This window comes from Jaculus jaculus, chromosome 19 (assembly GCF_020740685.1).
Source record: "Jaculus jaculus isolate mJacJac1 chromosome 19, mJacJac1.mat.Y.cur, whole genome shotgun sequence".
Taxonomy (NCBI): Eukaryota; Metazoa; Chordata; class Mammalia; order Rodentia; family Dipodidae; genus Jaculus; species Jaculus jaculus.
In genome coordinates this window covers 42,336,240-42,356,176 of record NC_059120.1, presented here as the reverse complement: position 1 = coordinate 42,356,176, position 19,937 = coordinate 42,336,240, and positions in this window count along the sequence as shown.

Below are 19,937 nucleotides of genomic sequence, written 5' to 3'. Positions count from 1 at the left end.
ATTAATTTGAAGACACAAGTTCAGTTACTTTCCCATTGCTTGGAAAAAAAAACACTCAACTTGAAACAGCTTAAGGAAGGAGTGGGTTTATTTATTTTTTGGTTTTTCAAGGTAGAGTCTTGCTCTAGCCCAGGCTGACCTGGAATTCACTATGTAGTCTCAGATTGGCCTCGAACTCATAGCGATCCTCCCACCTCAGCCTCCCGAAGGCTGGGATTAAAGGCGTGCACCACCATACTTGGCTGGGTTTATTTTTTATTTGTAGTTCCAGGAGAAGTCTATCATCATAGGGGAAGCACGGCAGGAGCAGGAGGCTGGTGTCCCACCATCACACCAACAGGGAGGCAAGGTGGGGGGGAGAGATTCTGCTGCTCAGCTAGCTCTCTCCTTTTTATTCAGTCTATGGTCCCAGCCCATCGAATGGTACTGCCCACATTTTGGGTGGGCCTTACTCTAGAAAATTTCTCACAGACATACCAAGAGATTTATTTCCATGGTGATTCTAAATCCTGTCAAGTAGACAGCCAGAGGTTAACCATAACAAGGTATTTGGAAAGGAACTCAGAGCAGAGAGTATTATTACAGAGAGGGCATGGAAGAATGCCCACCTCAGGGAAAAGCAGGCACTCATAATAGAGTGTAGCACCTCCTGTGAGCAGTGTAGAGGAATAGAAAGAACCAAGAGAGGAAGCAAAGGTGAATAGAACTTTCTTCTACATGTGAATGGCAGTGTGACCACCGAGGGTTAGTGATTTGCCCAAGACCATATGAAGAAAAGAGCCCCTGACGTGTGTTGTGGGTAGGTTAGGCATACAATGTGTCAAAACACTGCTGGGGAGTTTGGCTGCCAGTGGTGTTCCCACAAGACTGTGCTGAAAGTGATTATCACAAGAGGAGCTGCATAGCAAGTTAACGTGGTAAATGTGGCATTACAGAGCAGTCAACAATGTTCTATTTCCAGTAACAGAATAAACTAATTAAAACACAGGCGTGGGAAATGTGTTTGTGTACCTGAGAATCAGACTAATCTGACATGTCATACTGTTTCTGTGACCTTGGGAGATGACCTCCACTCAGTCCATCTTGAGCCCTCCTTCTTTGTTCGTACGCCATCTTGAGGCCAGAGAAGGAATCATTTAGAAGTGGTTAGACAAATGCCAGATTAAAAATCAACTCCCTTTCCCAGCATGAGGAATTATTATTTTCAAAGCAGAGAATCTAAAGCCTAGACCACCTCAGTAACTGCACCATTTACCTTCTTACTGCTGGGGTAGATCACCCAAACAGAAGCAGCTTATGGAAGGAAAGGGCTCATCTCAGCTGACAGTTTCATGAGGAACCTCACTGAGGTGAGGAAAGCGTGGCAAGCGTGGACGGTTGACACCACATCTCCACAGCAGCAGGAACCACAGAGAGTGAGCTAAGTGTGGCAAGTGTGGGCGATGAACACCCCAAGGCCTATCCCCAACACCATCCCTCCTCCAGCCAGGCTCCAACTCCCAAAGGCTTGTCCAGCTGGGAATTAAATATGAGGCTTACTCACAAACACACGGGAATATGGTGGGGGGGCATTTTATAATCCAGCCACCCCAGTAACTTCCCAAAATCAGCACAGCAAGGATAAAATCCAACCTTCAACCCAGTCTGCTTTTAAATTTTTAAAATTTTATTATTGAGAGAGAGACAGAGGGAGCACGAACTCCAGACATGTGCCCCCCCCCCTTGTGTAATGCATGCTTGCATCACTGTGACATGGGACGTGGAGATTTCAAACATGAATTCTTAGGCTTTGCAGGCAAGCGCCTTAACAACAAAGCCATCTATCCAGCCCCTAGACCTTTTTTGTTTGTCCTAGCTCAAGACTCTACTTCGTTGGTCTGGGGGAAAGTTGTCATCTAATAATGTATATACTGCATATGATGGTGAAGCCAGAGAATTATGCAGTCTGTGGGGACCACCTTGTGCCTTCTCAGTATGGCCATAGATAACTTTGCCATTTGAATCTCTATGAGACATTTGAGTACAAAGATTTCCGTTGTCTTCTACTCTGACCTTTGTTTCTTTTTTTAAATTTCTATTATTTGAGGAAGACCAAAAGAGGAAGGGAGGGAGGGAGGGAGGGAGGGAGGGAGGGGGAGAGAGAGAGAGAGAGAGAGGTGAGAGGTGCACACACTCCACATCAGTGACACAAATGAGATTCCCTGGCTTGAAATAGTGGTTGGGTGATAACATATCATTGTACCCCCTTCTACTTTCTCTTCTCTTACCTTGTTGTTTCCTCACCAGACAGCAGAAATGTCTGAATATCAGGGACTGAAGTGTCTTAACATTTTCAGGCATTTCGTGAGCACAAGCCAGGGTGAGCATCCTGTGCAGGTGGAATGTCTGGAACTGTAACGTGGTCTTCCAATTCTGCCAACCCCAAGGGAAACTCAACTGCAAGAGCTGCACTCAGGCTTTCAGGAGGACTTCCCCTGTGTGGTAGCTGCTTTGATTTCATGTGGTGACACTCTGCCCTCTGCTGGCACATCAGTAGAAATGACCACATCTCCCTGGACTGAACTAAAAAACTAAACTGAGTTGTCTTTGAAGCCAGAAGAGCCCCCCTGGAACAGGGAAGAGAGACTTAGATACAGGCAGGTGGGCACGATGCCGGGCTGGATGTCTACACCCGTAGTTCTAAAGAAATTCGCCTCTCTGCTTCCTGTACTGCTGTGGAACACACACACACACACACACACACACACACACACACACACACACACACACACCAGAGGTGGTGGATGTTCCCACTAATGGCAAATATGACCTTTTTGTACCTGCCCCCGCCCTCTTAACTCTCTAGCCTGCTTTTCTGCTCCTCCCTGGATCACGAGTTGTCAAGAGTGGCAGCACAGGTTTTAGATAGATTGGAGGAACATAGTAATCATTTTAGTCACACTTGTGGGAAGAATAATCCAAGCTAGTCAGGTAGATTCCATGCTGTTGACTGTCTGTGAGGTTAATAATAACCAGGGCTGGAGAGATGGCTTAGCGGTTAAGGTGCATGCCTGCAAAGCCAAAGGACCCAGGTTCGACTCCCCAGGAACCCTGTAAGCCAGAGGCACAAGGGGGTGCATACATCTGGAGTTTGTTTGCAGTGGCTGGAGGCCCTGATGCACCCATTCTCTCTCTCTCTCTCAAATAAATAAATAAAAGTGATATATTAAAAAATAATAACCACAACTATTACTTGGGAGATGTTGATCAAAGGGCAAAAAAGAAAACTCAGGAAGAATAAATTGTATTATATGTTATGGTATTGTTAATAATGCTATGTTGTATAATTGAAAACTGGTAACAGTAGAAAAATGGTATATGCAGTTAAATAATTTAGCCATTCCATCATGTATATGAAAATACCATGTTGTAAACCATAGATACATACATACAATTTTGTCAACAAAAATTATGTATAACAACAAATTCATCTACAGTGTTTAAGCCAGGCACATTCTAAGATATCACCATATCTTTGCTAATTTCATGCTGACAACAGCTTTATAAGGTATTGTATTACTCTATCTACTAATGAGGAAAGAGACAGAGAGATTAAACAACTGTCAGGTCGAAGCAGAAGGTCTCATGTTTGAGCCTAAACTATCTTGCCACTCTGCTGTCCTTCCTTGCTCCTGACTCAAAATAGGGACAGTGGAGGCTGACAGCCTGGATGCCAGTAAGAGATTGGAGTTGGGGACTGGCACTGCCTGGCATAACAGTGGGATTCCTAGATGCCCCCAGGAGAAGAAGTCCAAGGCTAGGGACCTCTCTGAAATGGGTTTTGCCAGAGGAGTGTCATCTGATATGGGTTGTCTATTTCTCCAAATAAGATTGTGAAAACTGCTGATAGGTCCTAAGTTGGATATGCTTAAGCTGATTGTTTTAAAAGTGACCAGTGTTTCAACAGTTTTTACTTGGCTGGTATGGTGGGTGGAATAGCTCACTGTCAGTGAGCAGTTACAGTATGCCTTGTACTCTTACAAGAGTATTGCATGTAATTTTTGTAGCATCCTTTTGCAATCAGGTTCACATTGCTGGTAGAAATCACCCAACCAAGAGCAGTTTGTGGAAAAAAAAAGAGGTTTATTTTGGCTTACAGGCTTGAGGGGGAAGCTCCGTGATGGCAGGGAAAAATGACAACATGAGCAGAGGGTGGACATCACCCCCTGGCCAACACAAGCTGGACAACAGGGACAGGAGAGTGTGCCAAACACTGACATGGGGAAACTGGCTATAACATCCATAAGCCCACCCCCAACAATACATTGCCTCCAGAAGGCAATAATTTCCAAACTCCATCAGCTGGGAACCTAGCATTCAGAACACCTAAGTTCATGGGGGACACCTGAATCAAACCACCATATTTCGCTCCTGGCCTCCATAAACTAATAACTGTACATGATGTAAAATGCAATGTATTCATCCAACGTTAAAAGTCCCCATAGTTGGGCTAAAGAGATGGCTTAGTGGTTAAGTGCTTGCCTGTGAAGCCTAAGGTCCCCGGTTCGAGGCTTGATTCCCCAGGACCCATGTTAGCCAGATCCACAAGGGGGCACACGCGTCTGGAGTTCATTTGCAGTGGCTGGAGGCCCTGGAGCGCTCATTCTCTTTCTCTCTCTCTCTCTCTCCCTCTTTCTGTCTGTGGCTCTCAAATAAATAAATAAAAAACAAACAAAAATGTCCCCATAGTTTTTATCAGTCCCAATGATGTTCAAACATTCCCAAAGTCCAAGTTCTTTTAACTGAACCAAACATCAAAATATAACCTCAAAAAAAAAAACCAAAAACCAAAAACCATAATGGCACAGAACACACATTCACATTGCAAAAGATGGCATTGGGCATAGCAAAGAACTACTCAGTCAATATAAGATTTAAAACAACCAGGGCAAACATCAAACTCTGTAACTCCAAGTCCAACAACTCTAGTTAGTGACAAATCTCCAAGTCTGATAATTATAACCAGCAACAAGTCTCTGGACTTCCAATTCTGTCCCACCAGCTAGGTTACTCACAGTCCTGGAAAACTTCACCCGGGGCTGGAAGCTTCCCTTAGCATCCACCTCGTAGTCTTGGCATCTCCATTGGGTCTCCACTGCAATCCATGGTTCATCCTCATGGCTCCATGGGGTCTCCATGCAGGCAACCAGCAAACCTGCTTCACATTGTCCATGACCATTTTCAAAACATAAGACCATGTTGTAAACTCAATGACCCTCTCTTTCCTGCATTTCTTATACTCCACAGTAACAGGTAGGGTACTAATTTGTTAATAGGAGGGAGTAAAGCAGACTTTGAAGAACTGTTCACTTCTTGAGCACTCAGGCCCCTCCAAAAAAGTCTACATTCTTCCTGTTGTCCCAGTGCAGGTTAGTTGGCCCAATCTCAAAGGTTGTAATACCTCAATCAATTTGCAGGTGAATGGGCAGCAGTTTAGGCCCAAAGATTTCTTTTCTTTTCTTTTCTTTTTTTGTGCCATATCCCTCTGCTCACACCAATCCATTTCTACACAATGCAACCCTGCACAGCTTCTCAGGATATGTCCATAAGAGCATGCTTCTCACACAAACTGCTAGCCCAGTCCAAACAGAGCTCTTTTCCACCCTCATAAGCCAAACCTCACAGTCCATAGTTCTTACTGCATTCAGGTCTTTTAACTCTCACCAAAATAGTCCATCAATCTGTACTTACAGCACTGCAAGTTGTCTCTTAGGCCAAGATTTCAAATCCTTCCACATTTCTCTTGAAAATCAGCTCAAAAGGCCAAAGCCACATAGTCAGGTGTCTAGCAGCAACCCCACTCCTGGTACCACTTTACTGTTGCAGTCAGGTTCACATTGCTGGTAGAAATTACTCAACCAAGAGCAGCTTGTGTGAAAAAAGAGGTTTATTTTGGCCTACAGGCTTGAGGGGGAAGCTCCATGATGGCAGGGGGAAATGATAACATGAGCAGAGGATGGACATCATCCCCTGACCAACATAAGCTGGACAACAGGGACAGGAGAGTGTGCCAAACAGTGGCATGGGGAAACTGGCTATAACACCCATAAGCCCACTCCCAACAATATATTGCCTCCAGAAAGCATTAATTTCCAAATCTCCACCAAGTGGGAACCTAGCATTCAGAACACCTAGGTTTATGGGAGACACCTGAATCAAACCACCATACATCCCTTGGAGTATGATTATATATTACTGCCACCCCCATTTTATAGGCAAGGAAACTGAGGCATGGAAGCCTAAGCTATTTTCTTAAAGTCACACCAGGGATGGAACATTCATTTGAGTCATGTGCTTTCAGTGTGTAGTCCATTAACCACCATGCTGTGCTGTCTTTCTGGGTTAGAAGAAAAACAAAGATTGAAAGAAGAAGAATAGAAACTCCTTGGTATGCCACTTGGGACCACACCTTTTCACTAAATTACTTGACATGATACAGAAATTTGAAATGCAGTTTTGGTGAGGAGGAAAATAATATTAGATAACTTCCATATTCTTGTTAACTGTTGAACAAAGTGGTTTGAGACTTCAGATTTCCCTGAGAAGATACTATTATCATTACTATTTTGCTGAAGAGATTCGGACACAGAGAAGTCAAGTAAGTTGGTCAATATTTCCCACCCAGGAAGTTGTAGAAATGGAATTTAAAGCCAAGTGACTGGGTTCCTGATTTGGGGTTCCTAACCACTTTGCAATACTGCCTACAGCCTTTGTTAGTCAAAAGAAAGAGCCGATATACCCCCCAAATCTAGATTTATTAGTCTCAATGATTTTAGAGAAAATATGTTATTTTTTCCTTTATGCTTTTCTCCTGTATACAGGTATCCCTACCAGCAATTTGGTACAGTTTTGGTTTGGACTGTCCTCCAAAAAGCCCAAGTGTTTAAGGGTTGGTCCCTAAGCAGAGTTATTGAGAGATGGTGTAACCTTTAGGAGGTAGGAGGTACTTGAGCTTTTGGGAGTGTTCCCTCAGAGGAGATTATGGGATCCCAGTCCTTTCTTCCGTTTCATGAGTTGAGCAGTTTTGCCCCACCACACACTTTGTATCTGCGCCACCCAGCACCCCAAGGCCCTGGGGTCTGCCTAGTGTTGGACTGAAACCTACAGATTGCACTAAATAAACCTTTTTTCTTTAGAAGGCACTTATGCCAGGCATTTTGTTAAGGCGATGAAAAGTTAATATTCAAGTAGATCATGTCTCATTATGGGAAAGCCCAACCTAGGACACACCGCCCAAGTCCTGGAGAACAAGGAAAGGACAGAGCAGTCCAAGTGCTCGTGGCCACCTCGGCCATCTTCTCCTTTTTCCTCCCTGGTCTGGTTTGACTCCCTCTGTCCTCACATGTTGCTCACACTAGATACTCAGTTTCTTTTGCCTTTGATCATGACAGGCTTTTATCTGGAAGTGGAGGGCTGACAATCCAGACAGAAAGATAAGATCCCAGTGGCTAAAAGAATTTGCATCTTTCTCCTCCCTGACACAGGGATGGGCCTTCTTTCTGGACACGTTATCAACCTGGCCTCTTTGTAAGCGAGAGTCCGTAAGAAGAAAAGTGTTGGTTACCAGCCCATTTCATTGTTGCCTTGGTGTCTCCAGTCATTTCTGCTCTGCCCGTGAATGAGTTGTCTTTGTAGTTATGGAGGAAAGGCTCTAGGAGATTTCTGGTGGAGTCCTTTGGGTATCTTTTGTATATAATCATATCATCTGCCAATAAGGATAGTTTGACTTTTATTTGTATCCCTTTTATTTCTTTTGCTTATTGCTCTAACTTAGACTTTGTGCAGTGGATTAAATAGGAGTACAGACAGTGGATATACTTGCCTTTGTCTTTGATCTTAGTGGAAATGTGTTGAGATTGTCTATATTTAGTATAATATGGGTTATAGGTTTGTCATGTATAGCCTTTAGCATATGGAGATATATTTTCTCCATCCCTAGTCTCTCTGGGGTTTTTGTCATGAAGAGATGTTAGATTTTGTTAAAGGCCTTTTCTACATCTATTTGAATGATCATTCAATGTCTAATTTTGGATATATTTATGTGATGAATTACATTTATTAATTATGCTGAGTGAAGTCAACTTGATTGAGGTGAATTATCTTTTGATATATTCATGAATTCAGTTTGCATGTAATTAAGGAAGCATACTACTTTTGGGCTCATCATGCATATTGGTATATACTTTAGTTTTTTGTTGTGTCTCTATCTGGTTTTGTAATTAATGTAATCATGGCTTTATAAAAGGAATTAAGGGTTCTTTGTCTGGGTTTCCTCTAAGTAGCTCTCATGAGGGGCCTCTGCTCTGAGGTTGGTAATTCTTAGAGGAGGCATATTGCCTTGGTTTTTCATGTTACCCATTTTGTATTGAGACTGACATTTGGAGGTAGTATGATGGTCATGTCTTTGTGGCATATATGTGTTAAATGAACACTTGGAAGGGTGCTTGGTGTTTCTTTGTGGTCATTGTTCCTCACTCCACTTGTTGCAAGTCAGCCATCGGTCATGGAGACACTTGGTACTGAGGTGTGCATGGGCTAGATTAGATGGTCTCAGTTTGGCTGCATCTGTGTCCACATTCATAAAAGAGGCCTTCTCTAGTGGTATAAATGCCATTGGCAGTGAGGAGACTGTGGCTAAGACATTATTATTTGTCCAAATTCACTTAGTTAAGAAATGATACATGGATATAACTTAGATCACCTCAATTCTAGATGCCATCTTCTAAGCTGTTGGGTTATTTTCTAGGCAAGATACTTTTGGCTTCATATAAAAGTTAATGAAACCACATGGAAGAACTTTTTATTTTAATGTTGGAGATTGAAACCAAGAGCCTTTTTTCATGCTAGATAAGTACTCTACAACAGAGCTACAACCCTACCTCACTGAAGAATTTGGAGAATTATATAGGCTTTTCATTTTAGAAAGATCTGTCTAAAACTTGTGAACAATATAGTAATTTAAATTGGTATGGAATTTTCAAAACTATTTTATTTATTTACTTATTTGAGAGATAGAGGGAGAGGAAGAGAGTGAGCAAGGGAATAAGAGAGAGAGGGAGAGAGAATGGACATGCCAGGGCCTCCAGCCACTGCAAATGAACTCCAGACACATGTACCATCTTGTATATCTGGCTTATGTGGATACTGGGGAAACAAACCTGGGTCCTTAGGCTTCTTAGGCAAGTGCTTTAAGTACTAAGTCATCTCTCCAGCCCTGGTATGGGATTTGCCTTGCACAAATACAGACAAGGTGGTGCTGGATAAATCTCAGTTAAAATAAAAGCCTTGGAAAATGGCTCGGTGGTTAAGGCACTTGCCTGCAAAGCCTAAGAGCCCAGATTTGATTCCCCAGTACCCACCCATGTAAGCCAGATGCACAAGGTGGTGCATCTGGAGCTCATTTTCAGTGGCTAGAGGCCATGGTGCTCCCATTTTGTCTAGCTTTCTTCTCCCTATCTTTCTCTGATTGCAAATAAATAAACAAAAATATATTAAAATTTACAAGCCTTGTCTGTCACTTTCAAATAACTAAATAACAATAAAACAAAAAAAAATTTAAATTACAAGCCTCATGTATAATGCAAAAATGCCAAGTTCTCAAGTGTCATAAAGGAAGAAGGGGGGCTGGAGAGATTGCTTAGTGGTTAAGGCACTTGTCTGTGAAGCTAAGAACACTTGTTCAAATATCCAGGTCCCACATAGCCAGACACAAAAGTGACACAAGTGTGGAATGCTGCATATGCTCACAAGAGGGCACACTTATCTGGAGTTTATTCACAGCTGCTGAAAGGCCCTGGCATTCCCATTCTCTCTCTTTCTCTTTCTCTCTCTCTCTCTTCTCTTTGTCTCTCTCAAAAACAAAAAAAGGAAGATGGGAACCGGTGTCGAGTAACTTCAGAAGTTTCATAACCTAGAAAATACCAGTATGATGGAGTTTTAACAACAGATGGTTGATGAGATCTAAGGCCTTTGCATGGCAGGAAGCCAGAAATGAACCACTTATATAAAGCTGGAAGTTATCCACCCATGAAATAGGCATCAAGTGTCTTCTCTTATAGAGTTCAGAGATACCACAAGAAATTACTTCAAGGGACCATGGATAGAAAACACCGGTGGAAGAAATCAACCATCCAACCTAACTTAGCGTACATGAGACCTCTGTGTGAATCAGCTTTCTGTCACTGTGACAAAATTCCTGAGATAACCAACTTTTAAGGAATCAAAGTCTATTTCAGCTATGGTTTCACAGGCCAAGGTCTTGGGCTTGTTGTGATGCAGTATATCACATACAGCACAGTTTCACATTGTGGCTGGGAAGAACTTCCAGACCAGACAGTTTATGGGAGGAAGGAATTTATAGGTGTTTACAGATCAAGGGCAAGTTCCATAATGGTGGAAAAAGCTGGCAAAGCTCAAGCACTCTGTATCTCCTTAGTGTGGAATTTCATACACCTTAGGTCTGGGCCCTAGGATCTGCCCACAGTGATACCACTTTCAACCAGGCAACTGAAAATCCAAGAAACTTTAATAAAACTGAATCTATTGGGGGACATCCAGTTAAACTACCACATCAGCATGTTATGTGGTGGAAGATGCGTGTTAAACCAGGAAGCACAAATACAGGAAGGAGTTAGGGTACCAGCTTCTCCTTCAGGTCATATTTCCAATGACTTTCCTTTTGGTCCCACTACCTAAAGGTTCCACCACCTTCCAGTAGCACCACAGGCTGGGAAGAACCTTTCAACACAAGGATCTTTGGAAGGACAGTCAAGATCCAAAGAATTTCACTCTTAGTTGCAAACCTGCAGATTATGGAAGTCCAGAGTTGGGATACATTCTCCAGTTCCTCCAGACCAACTGGAATCTGTAGAATCACAGCAAGGGAATTTTACAACTGCCCCAGAAGATTGTTCCTAGGTCCCAAGACATGAGGATCTTCTATAGAAAATAACTATCTTTAAAGATGAGCTTAAGGGGGCTGGAGAGATGGCTGAGCTCTTAAGGCATTTTCCTGTGAAGCCAAAGGACCCAGCTTTGATTTCCTAGTACCCACATAAAGCCAGATGCACAAGGTGGCACATGAGTCTGAAGTTTGTTTGCAATGGCTGGAGGCCCTGGCACACCTATTCTTGCTCTTTCTATCTGTTTCTCCCCAACCCCTCAAATAAAAACAAAATAAATAAAATATTTTTTAAAGATTTTGTAAAACAAATGAATAAAGATGAGCTTAAGATTCAGAAAAATTGGGCTAGAGTGATGGCTTAGCAGTTAAGGTGCTTGCCTATGAAGCCTAAGGACCCACTTTGTCCGACTCTCTAGATTCCCCTGTAATCAGATGCACATAGGTGAGGCAAGTGTAGGCTTGCACATGCCCACTAGGTAAGCAGAAGCATCTGGAGTTCGATTGCAGTGGCTGAGGCCCTGGTGTGCCAATTCTCTCTCTCTCTTTTCTCTCTATCTCTCTGCACATGCACACTTTCTCTAAAATAAAAAAAAGTCAGAAAAATTGTAAGCCACATAAGGAAGCAAACTGCCTTGAGAAGGGAAATAGAGAGATACCCTTAGTAGAACAAAAGAAGAAATTAGACAATCCAAAAGCCCAACTCCATGATTCATATGGAAAAGGTACAGAGAAATAGGCATTCATGTACATTACTAATATCAATGTCAGTGGTTTCACTCCCACAGAGTACAAGTCATCAACATCTAGCACGATAAATGGCTATCCCTGTGATTCTGATTTTCATTAGAATCTAGATGTGGAACCTGAGTAAGTATGTGTTTTCTTGGCTGCTGCTGGTGGTTATAGATTCTTTCCCTGTCAGATGATTTTAATTTCATTACTGGAAGTATCATGAATTGGGTGCCTGCCACTGGTTGGCTCACAGTCCACAGTACTCGATGGTCTAAGAACACTGTTGCAGTCAGGTTCGCATTGCTGATAGAAATCATCCAACTAAGAGCAGCTTTTTGGGGGAAAGAGGGTTATTTTGGCTTACAGGCTTGAGGGGAAAGCTCCATGATGACAGGGAAAATGATGGCATGAGCATGAGCAAAGGATGGACACCACCTCCTGGCCAACATCAGATAGACAAGAAGCAACAGGAGAGTGTGCCAAATACTGGCGAGGGGAAACTGGCTGTAATACCCATACGCCTGTCCCCAACCATACATCACCTCCAGGAGGCTTAAATTTTCAACTGGCGTCAGCTGGGGAGACTAGCATTAAGAATACCTAAGTTTATAGGGGACACCTGAATCAAACCACCACAGCCACCCACTCTCCAAACTGTTCTATGGGTCACTTCCAAGCTTAACTTCCTGTCCTTCCTTAAAATACTATCAAGCAGTTTGACATGCCCTAGAAGCCACCAAGCCCGTGGGCAGTTTGACTTTCATGTATTGCAATACACAAGTCCAGGAAAGGAAGGAGAAGCGGAGAACTGGTTGTTTGGGTCTTGCTTGCTCAGCTCAGGAATGCCAGTCATGGAACTACGACATTTCTTTCAGATCCTTATGTATGAGTCATGCATATAAAGACTGACTAGTATTTGCTTCCAGACTCAACACACACCCAGTTTCTGGCCTACATAAGAAGTATTTAAGGGGCTGCAGAGATGGCTCAGTGGGAAATGTGTTTGATATGCAAGGATAAGAACCTGGATTTGGATACCCAGTACCCACATAAAATTCTGACCATGGCTGTGTATGCCTGTAATCCTGGCGCTGAAGAGGCAGAGACAAAAGGATCCCAAAGACTGGCTGGCTACCTTGTCTAGTCCAATCGGTGAGCTCCAAGTTCAGTGAGAACCTATCTCAAAAAGTAGGGTGGAGAGTGATTAATACCTCCAGCATCAAGCTTTGACCTCCACATGGACACATGTGCCTGTGGACTTTCACATACATGCTTTACATATGAACACACATACACTCACATATACCACAAATGTGCAAAAAAAGAGGTATTCAACAACTATTTGTTCAATGAATAAATAGTTGAATGTATTTTGGATTATACTACATAACTACTCTGAATTTTTGCTCTTAAAACTATACATTAGAGAGTGGCATCTTCATCCAGTTGAATCCCTTTCTCTTTGTTTCTAGGGAATTTCCCTCTTAAAATAACATTCATGTTTGAATGTATTAAACAATAATCTTATGATGCTCATAATAGCTTGAAACTCAGTGGATGGCTGTATAACCACACTTTCTAAAACACATGCAGAAATTGTAATGTGTGCTCTGGACAGCCTAGGGAAAGGGGCATTGTCTGCTAGCTGACTATGTCATTGGATCTTTGTGGGATACCTTTCGCAGACACAGGATGGCTCAAATGTTGGCACATGCCCCTTAAATATAGCATGCTGGACTTGTAATAACCACTAATTAACAATCTTGGAGTATAGTGTGTGAAATTCCATCTTAAAATATTTATCTAAGTGAATCTACTTCTAAAATTTTATATGCTGCCACCAGGTGGCGATAGAGACAAAATTGTATTTTGTACCTATAGCATCTTTCAGTATTAATCATTGCAGAAGATGAAATATATATATATATATCTCACTGACATTTTTATTTAAATGAATGATCAATTATACTACTAATTCAACAAGTGAGGTATTACCATCACATTACAGATGAGGTCACACTAAAAACTTTTATGTCTGAAGGCTTAAAAGAAGAGGATAACACAAGGGGAATGGGACCAACACACAATTTGTTCATACAGTAAATTTTATAATTACTAAATTTTTAAAAAATTAGCAAATATTTCTCAAGAAATGTACAGGTGGAAAGATTTAGCATTACTTTTCTAAATTCTATTTTTCCACTTAAAAAACTTTTAAGCGGGCTGGAGAGATGGCTTAGCGGTTAAGCGCTTGCCTATGAAGCCTAAGGACCCCAGTTCGAGGCTCGGTTCCCCAGGTCCCATGTTAGCCAGATGCACAAGGGGGCGCACGCGTCTGGAGTTCGTTTGCAGAGGCTGGAAGCCCTGGCGCGCCCATTTTCTCTCTCTCTCCCTCCCTCTTTCTCTCACTGTCACTTTCAAATAAATAAATACAAATTAAAAAATAATAAAAAAAAAACTTTTAAGGGACTTTAAAAAAATACTAAATTCTCCATATAGCTATATATATGATCCAGCGATCCCACTCTTAATATACATAAGAGAAATAAAAAACAAATCCACAACTGAGTACTAACACCAGGACACATAGTTCCATAATTCATAGCAGCCCATACTGTAAACAGACCAAACACTTATAACATTGAAAGTGTCTGTGCCAGAGGCTTATTTGAATACCCAAGATGTGGAGTGCTCAAAAGCATTTAGAAACAACTGCTTGTACATATACAAAAGACATGAATCTTAAAAATGTAGGCATGCACTAAGTAACTATTAAAGACTGCAAATATATAATGTCATATGCATTGCTACATATGGCTAGTATAACAACATTTACAACTTAACATTAAACATTTGTCATGAAATCTTTATGAGTATTGAGGGAGAAATAGGAGCAAGTTGTTTCTTGTTTCTTTCTTTCTTTCTTTTTTTAAGGTAGTCAGCTAGGGGAGGGAGCAAAGAGAGAACCAAAAGATGTCACCTGGCCTGCAGTGGCAGAACTGGAATTCAGCATCTGATCTTGGGTCATCCACAATGACAACAGCGTCCCTTACTGCTTCTCCAATTTAGCATACTATCTAGGTGGCTCAGGCTCTGGGTCAATGCCTTGAGTAAGACCAATCAGCTCTCTTCCAGACTCACCTGGGCTGAAGCTATGGGAGGCTTCCCAGGTGTGCAAGGTCTTCTTGGTCTTGGCTACACATTCTCCTCCTGACACCTGAACTCCCAGGTCCACTCCAATAAGCACCACCCCAGCTGGTGACAGGGAGGTTCTTTTTCAGTTACTTACTCTCCTCTGGTAGGGAACCCTGACCAACTGACATCATAGCCCTTTTTTTTTTTTCTAATGTGAAGGTGAGAGGCTTACATGCTTTTGCACCACTTCCCATGTGAGTGCTGGGTACTTGTGATTTTCTTTAAGCCCTGTCCCTTCTCACTTTCCCTAAAAATACCCTCCACTGGCCCAGCCTTTCCCAGGATACCAATTTTCAAATAAACCTTGTGAATTAACCTTTTTGGAATCAATTCCCTCAATTATTTTTTTTGGAATGGCCAAGGTTCTAAAAGTAGGGAATCACAGGCAGGGAAAGAAACACTCTTAGTCCTCCACCCCAGGAATCCTATAACAATATGGTTCAGGTATCTTCCAAAACCTTCTAAACTCACACTTAAGGATTAGACAATGAAGGCTAGTGAAAGGGAACTTAAACAGAGGTGACACTTAAAAAAAAAAAAAAAGATATCTCCATTCTCCAATGGGACAAGCTTGGTCTGAGAAAATATCCAAGCTAAAAGCTCTTACCGATAGATGGCCTTGGACTATGCTGGTAAGGGGAGGAAAATAGACAATTAGTTATGAGTAGCCATGAACCATTGTTTAAAAGTTGAATATTTTGTTATTTGTTTAATTTGATCTGAAAGCCCAAGGGACATCATTAAAAGTTTAGAGCATTAGATATCAAGGGAAGATAGATTTGTTTAGACTTGTTTTAATGAGAAAACATCCCAAAGATTATGTATAATTAATATTCAGTTCTTTCCCTGATCACCATTAGAGGTTTTTTTTTTTTTTTTTTTTTGGTTTTTCGAGGTAGGGTCTCACTCTGGCTCAGGCTGACCTGGAATTCACTATGTAGTCTCAGGGTGGCCTCGAACTCTCAGCAATCCTCCTACCTCTGCCTCCCAAGTGCTGGGAATAAAGGTGTGCGCCACCAGGCCTGGCTCACCATTGGAGTTATTAAATCTAATCCTCAATAGGTAGCTTTTTAAAATTACAAAAATAAGGGCCCTTAAGGGAATGTGGCTGATGGGACAGTATTCAGATAAGGACTTTGCCTTCTGGGACACAAGTGTGTTACTTCTATTTCCAATGAACTTCCCATGGTAGACTAAAACTTGCACATGCAGGCCCTGTGATTTCTGGCATTTTTCTGTCTAATCCTTTAAGCTTATCATGAACTTCTCCTCAATGCAAGATGGGTGGGAGGATGTAGGCTTTTATAAATTCATTCTGTTTTTTTTTATATTTACTAGGTGTTAGCTTAATTATGATTATCCAACCTACCCTAGAAGAAGAAAATATTCAGATAGACTCTGGTTTCCATAGGATTTTTATTATTTTTAAATTATAGCTAGGATAAAACACTACTCCCATTTATCTTGGCCTCTTTTAGTATAGGTGTACACATAACATTGTCATCAGATGTGTTTGTTGCATGGTTTTTCCTAGTGAGACATAAACAAATGTCTACTCATATCTGATAAGGTACTAACATCAGACAAGGAAATGGTTGTACCCAAGTCTATCATAGTGAACCAGTGAGTTCATTGGAGTTTCTTATAGGAACATAGATGAGGGATTACTTACGGGGCCCGTACATGACTCAAAGGCAGTGAATAGCCAAAAATCTCAGCCCAGCATAGGTGATGACTCATTCAGATTTTGTCCTTAGACCTCCCTGCACAAGTTGAAGGCAGCTCAGCTGGCCAGAGTTTCTTTTCTCCAGAAATTGTTAACTGCTTTTATAACCTTGGGAAGGGGTCTTGAAACTCTTATAAGTTTCTGAGCATCCTAAGGCTTGTAAGTTTCATTTATTTCCTGAATCTCACATGCTAATTGCTGTGACCAAATACCTGACCAGAAGCAACTGAAGGAAGAATTTACTTCAGCATGTAGTTCAAGGTAACAGTCCATCCTGTTGGGGAAGCCATGGCAGCAGGGACATGAAGCAATGGGGAACATTTAATCTGCAGTCAGGGAGCAGAGAGCAATGAATGCTTGTGCTCAGACAACTCACTCTTTTTTATACAGTCTGGGACCCTAGATCATGGAATGGTGTCGCCCACAGGTAGGGTGGGCCCTCCTCCATATCAATAAACTAATCTAGCAAAAAATACCTAGTAGATATGCCAAGAAACTTGTTTTTTTTCTAAATACTGTAAAGTTGGCAATCAGAGATTAATTGTCATAAGCCCAACCCTTATTGACTCGACACTTAAACATAACACCTTTAAGCCATATTATTCTACCCCTTGTCCTTGTAGGCCCATGGCCATCTCATAATGAAAAGTGCATTCAGTACAACTTTAAAAAGTTTCCATAGTTTTTAACAGTTACAACACTATTCAAAAGTAGACATAGACTCACTTGCATAAGCCATTTCTATTATGAGCCTATAACTTTTCCTGGTGGATGTCCCATGGTTCTGGGTGATACAGAGCCTTCGGGGCATCTTTGGGAACAATGGAGATTAATCTCGGTTCTCGGGCGAGCAATAATTCAGGAGTGAGAGAGTAGTCACACAAAGCTTTCCTGAATCAGTGGTTTTCTGGGTTCTTATATAGATATAGCTTTATGTTTTAAAAGAAAAACTTAAGAGAAAGATTGAAATCAGAGCCCCTGACCAGGAGTGAGAATTGCTTGAAAATGGGAAGGTCCACCTTGATACCCAGGTTGGAGTCTTTTGAGAGACTTCTGGTTTGGAGACTAAGCTAGTCATTTTAATCTGGATGTCAGAAGTCTGGATGGGGTCAGGTTTTCTGGGAAAGGGCAATGTTTTTAGAAATCTTAATCCTCCAGGAAAGATATAATCTTCTAACAAAGGGGTGATTATCTCTTCTAGAAAGGGAACTCATTTAGGGAAGAACAGGGAACAATCCTCTGACATTTCTGAACTCTAACAACGTCTGATAACCCAGATTCCTGCCCCCTACAGGCTCAAAAACATTCTTCATTTCACTTTCTTTTGGGAGTGGTTGAGGGAAGTTACCTCTTATCTGTATCATTGGCATCTGCAGTATCCTGGTGTCTCCACTGCAACTTAGGAGTCATTTTCACAGCATCATCACAGCATTATGTAGTGACCATCAGAACCTTCTTGCAGGGAATTTGATCCTGCCTCACATTGCCTGGCCTCTGGGGCTCTCTGAACCAGTGATAAAATATTCCATGACCACAACCTTGAAATTTTTTTCGTATTTTGCAAGACTAGTACATATCAATGACACTGCCAAGTTCTGCTGCTAGCTCAGAATGGAGTTTCGCCTCCCTGGATTTCAGCTGTATCAACCTCTACTTGCTGACCTGTTGGACACAGGCAGGGCCCCAGGTTAAAACAGGCCTAAGCTATCAGACATGACTAGGGTCCCAGGCCATGGAGAGGTCACAGCAGCCTGAACCCCAGACATATCTCGGGTCCAGGACCAGTAGGAGAAAGGCTCCTCCCACCTCTCAGGGGTTGCAGTGAGCTTGGACCCCCAGCAGTCTAGGGCCCCAAGACTGGCTGGAGTAGGGCCCCTCCCTCCCCACCAGCCCAGGAAGTCTGGACATCCTGATAAGGTTTAGGCTTGCTCATAGCCCTGTGACCTTTGGCCAGTTGCCTAGGAAACTCCTTATATGGCATCAGCCAGCAGCCTTCATACAGACCATCCCCCTGTGACTCATCCCTATACCTCTTCCCCCCTCTATGTAGATCACATCACTCTACCTACGTGCTGAAATGAACTTCCCTATATGCCAACTAGGCATCGACAAGCAACCTTTGAACCCACCAATCCCTTTAGGACCCTCTTCCTCAACTGCTTATAAAAACTCAGTCCCGACAAATAAATGAGCTGTTCTCTGAAGCTTTCTCCCAGGTATTTCTTCCCATCACACTCACGGTCATGCAAGACCCTGCTCCACAGTATCCTGGACACCTCTGGAGAGCCGGTGCTCAACAGCCCCCTGAGGAACCAGGGACCCACACTGACCATGAGGGTCGGGGTGCTCCTTCAGTATTCTCTCTTCAGGCCTTCTCCTTTTGAAAGAATTCCCATTCATATGTGTTAGCTTTCAGTGGGTTGTGTCTTGCCCGCAGGGCATCTTTCCTATCGTCCCAGTGCAGAGCATAGGTCTTTTTGTAATGACGAGAATCTTCTTAACAAATAAAGCTACTTTATCAGCTGTAGCCTCTTGACCGTTAAATTTGCTCACATTTCATTCCTTGCCAAACTTCATATTTTTTCCCATATCTTTCTGCTTTCTTTGATTGTGAATCCAAGTCAAAACAGTGAGCAGAAACCATGTTACAGAACCAAAGTTCATCTGGCTTGAAATTTCCTCTGCCAATCACATTAGACCAGTACATTTAAATTAAATCTTGCTCAACAGCTCAAGCCGTGGGCAGAATACAGCCAGTTTTGTTGTCAAGATGTAACATAAATTGCTTTAAGCCTAAGTCCTGACAAAGTCCTTGATCTCCTCTGAGAACACAAGTTTCTTTTAGCATCATGGTCTTCCAAACTCCCACCAGAATGGCTTCTTAAAAGTTATGCTTACAGCATTCTAAGGCTTCTCTAGCCCAAAATTCTAAACTCTTTTTACATTATTCTGCAAACAAATTCCAAAATGTCTGGTTCTGGGTTCCAAATAGAGCATTGGGCAGACTGTTTCTTGGGCCCAATGCCAGGAGAAAACAGTGAGTTCTGAAGAGATAGGGAATGAAGCTGCAGAGCTCTGAAGAAGCAGAGGAAGGGTCTGAAAGGTTTTTAGGGAGAGGAGGTGAGAAGCCGCACTGTGAGGGAGGGACCTTGTCTAGGACCTAACTCAGGTGGTAACTGGGGATAGGGAGAGTGACATTCCCTCCTCTTAGTCCAAGTGTAGTACATCTTCCCCAATTAGCATAAAACTATGTAATTCCAAAATCCTATGTGGAGAGCTGCGATGTGCCGCGCCCTAAAGATGGCGTCGGCTTCCGCCTTCCGCTAGCCCGATAGCGAGCGC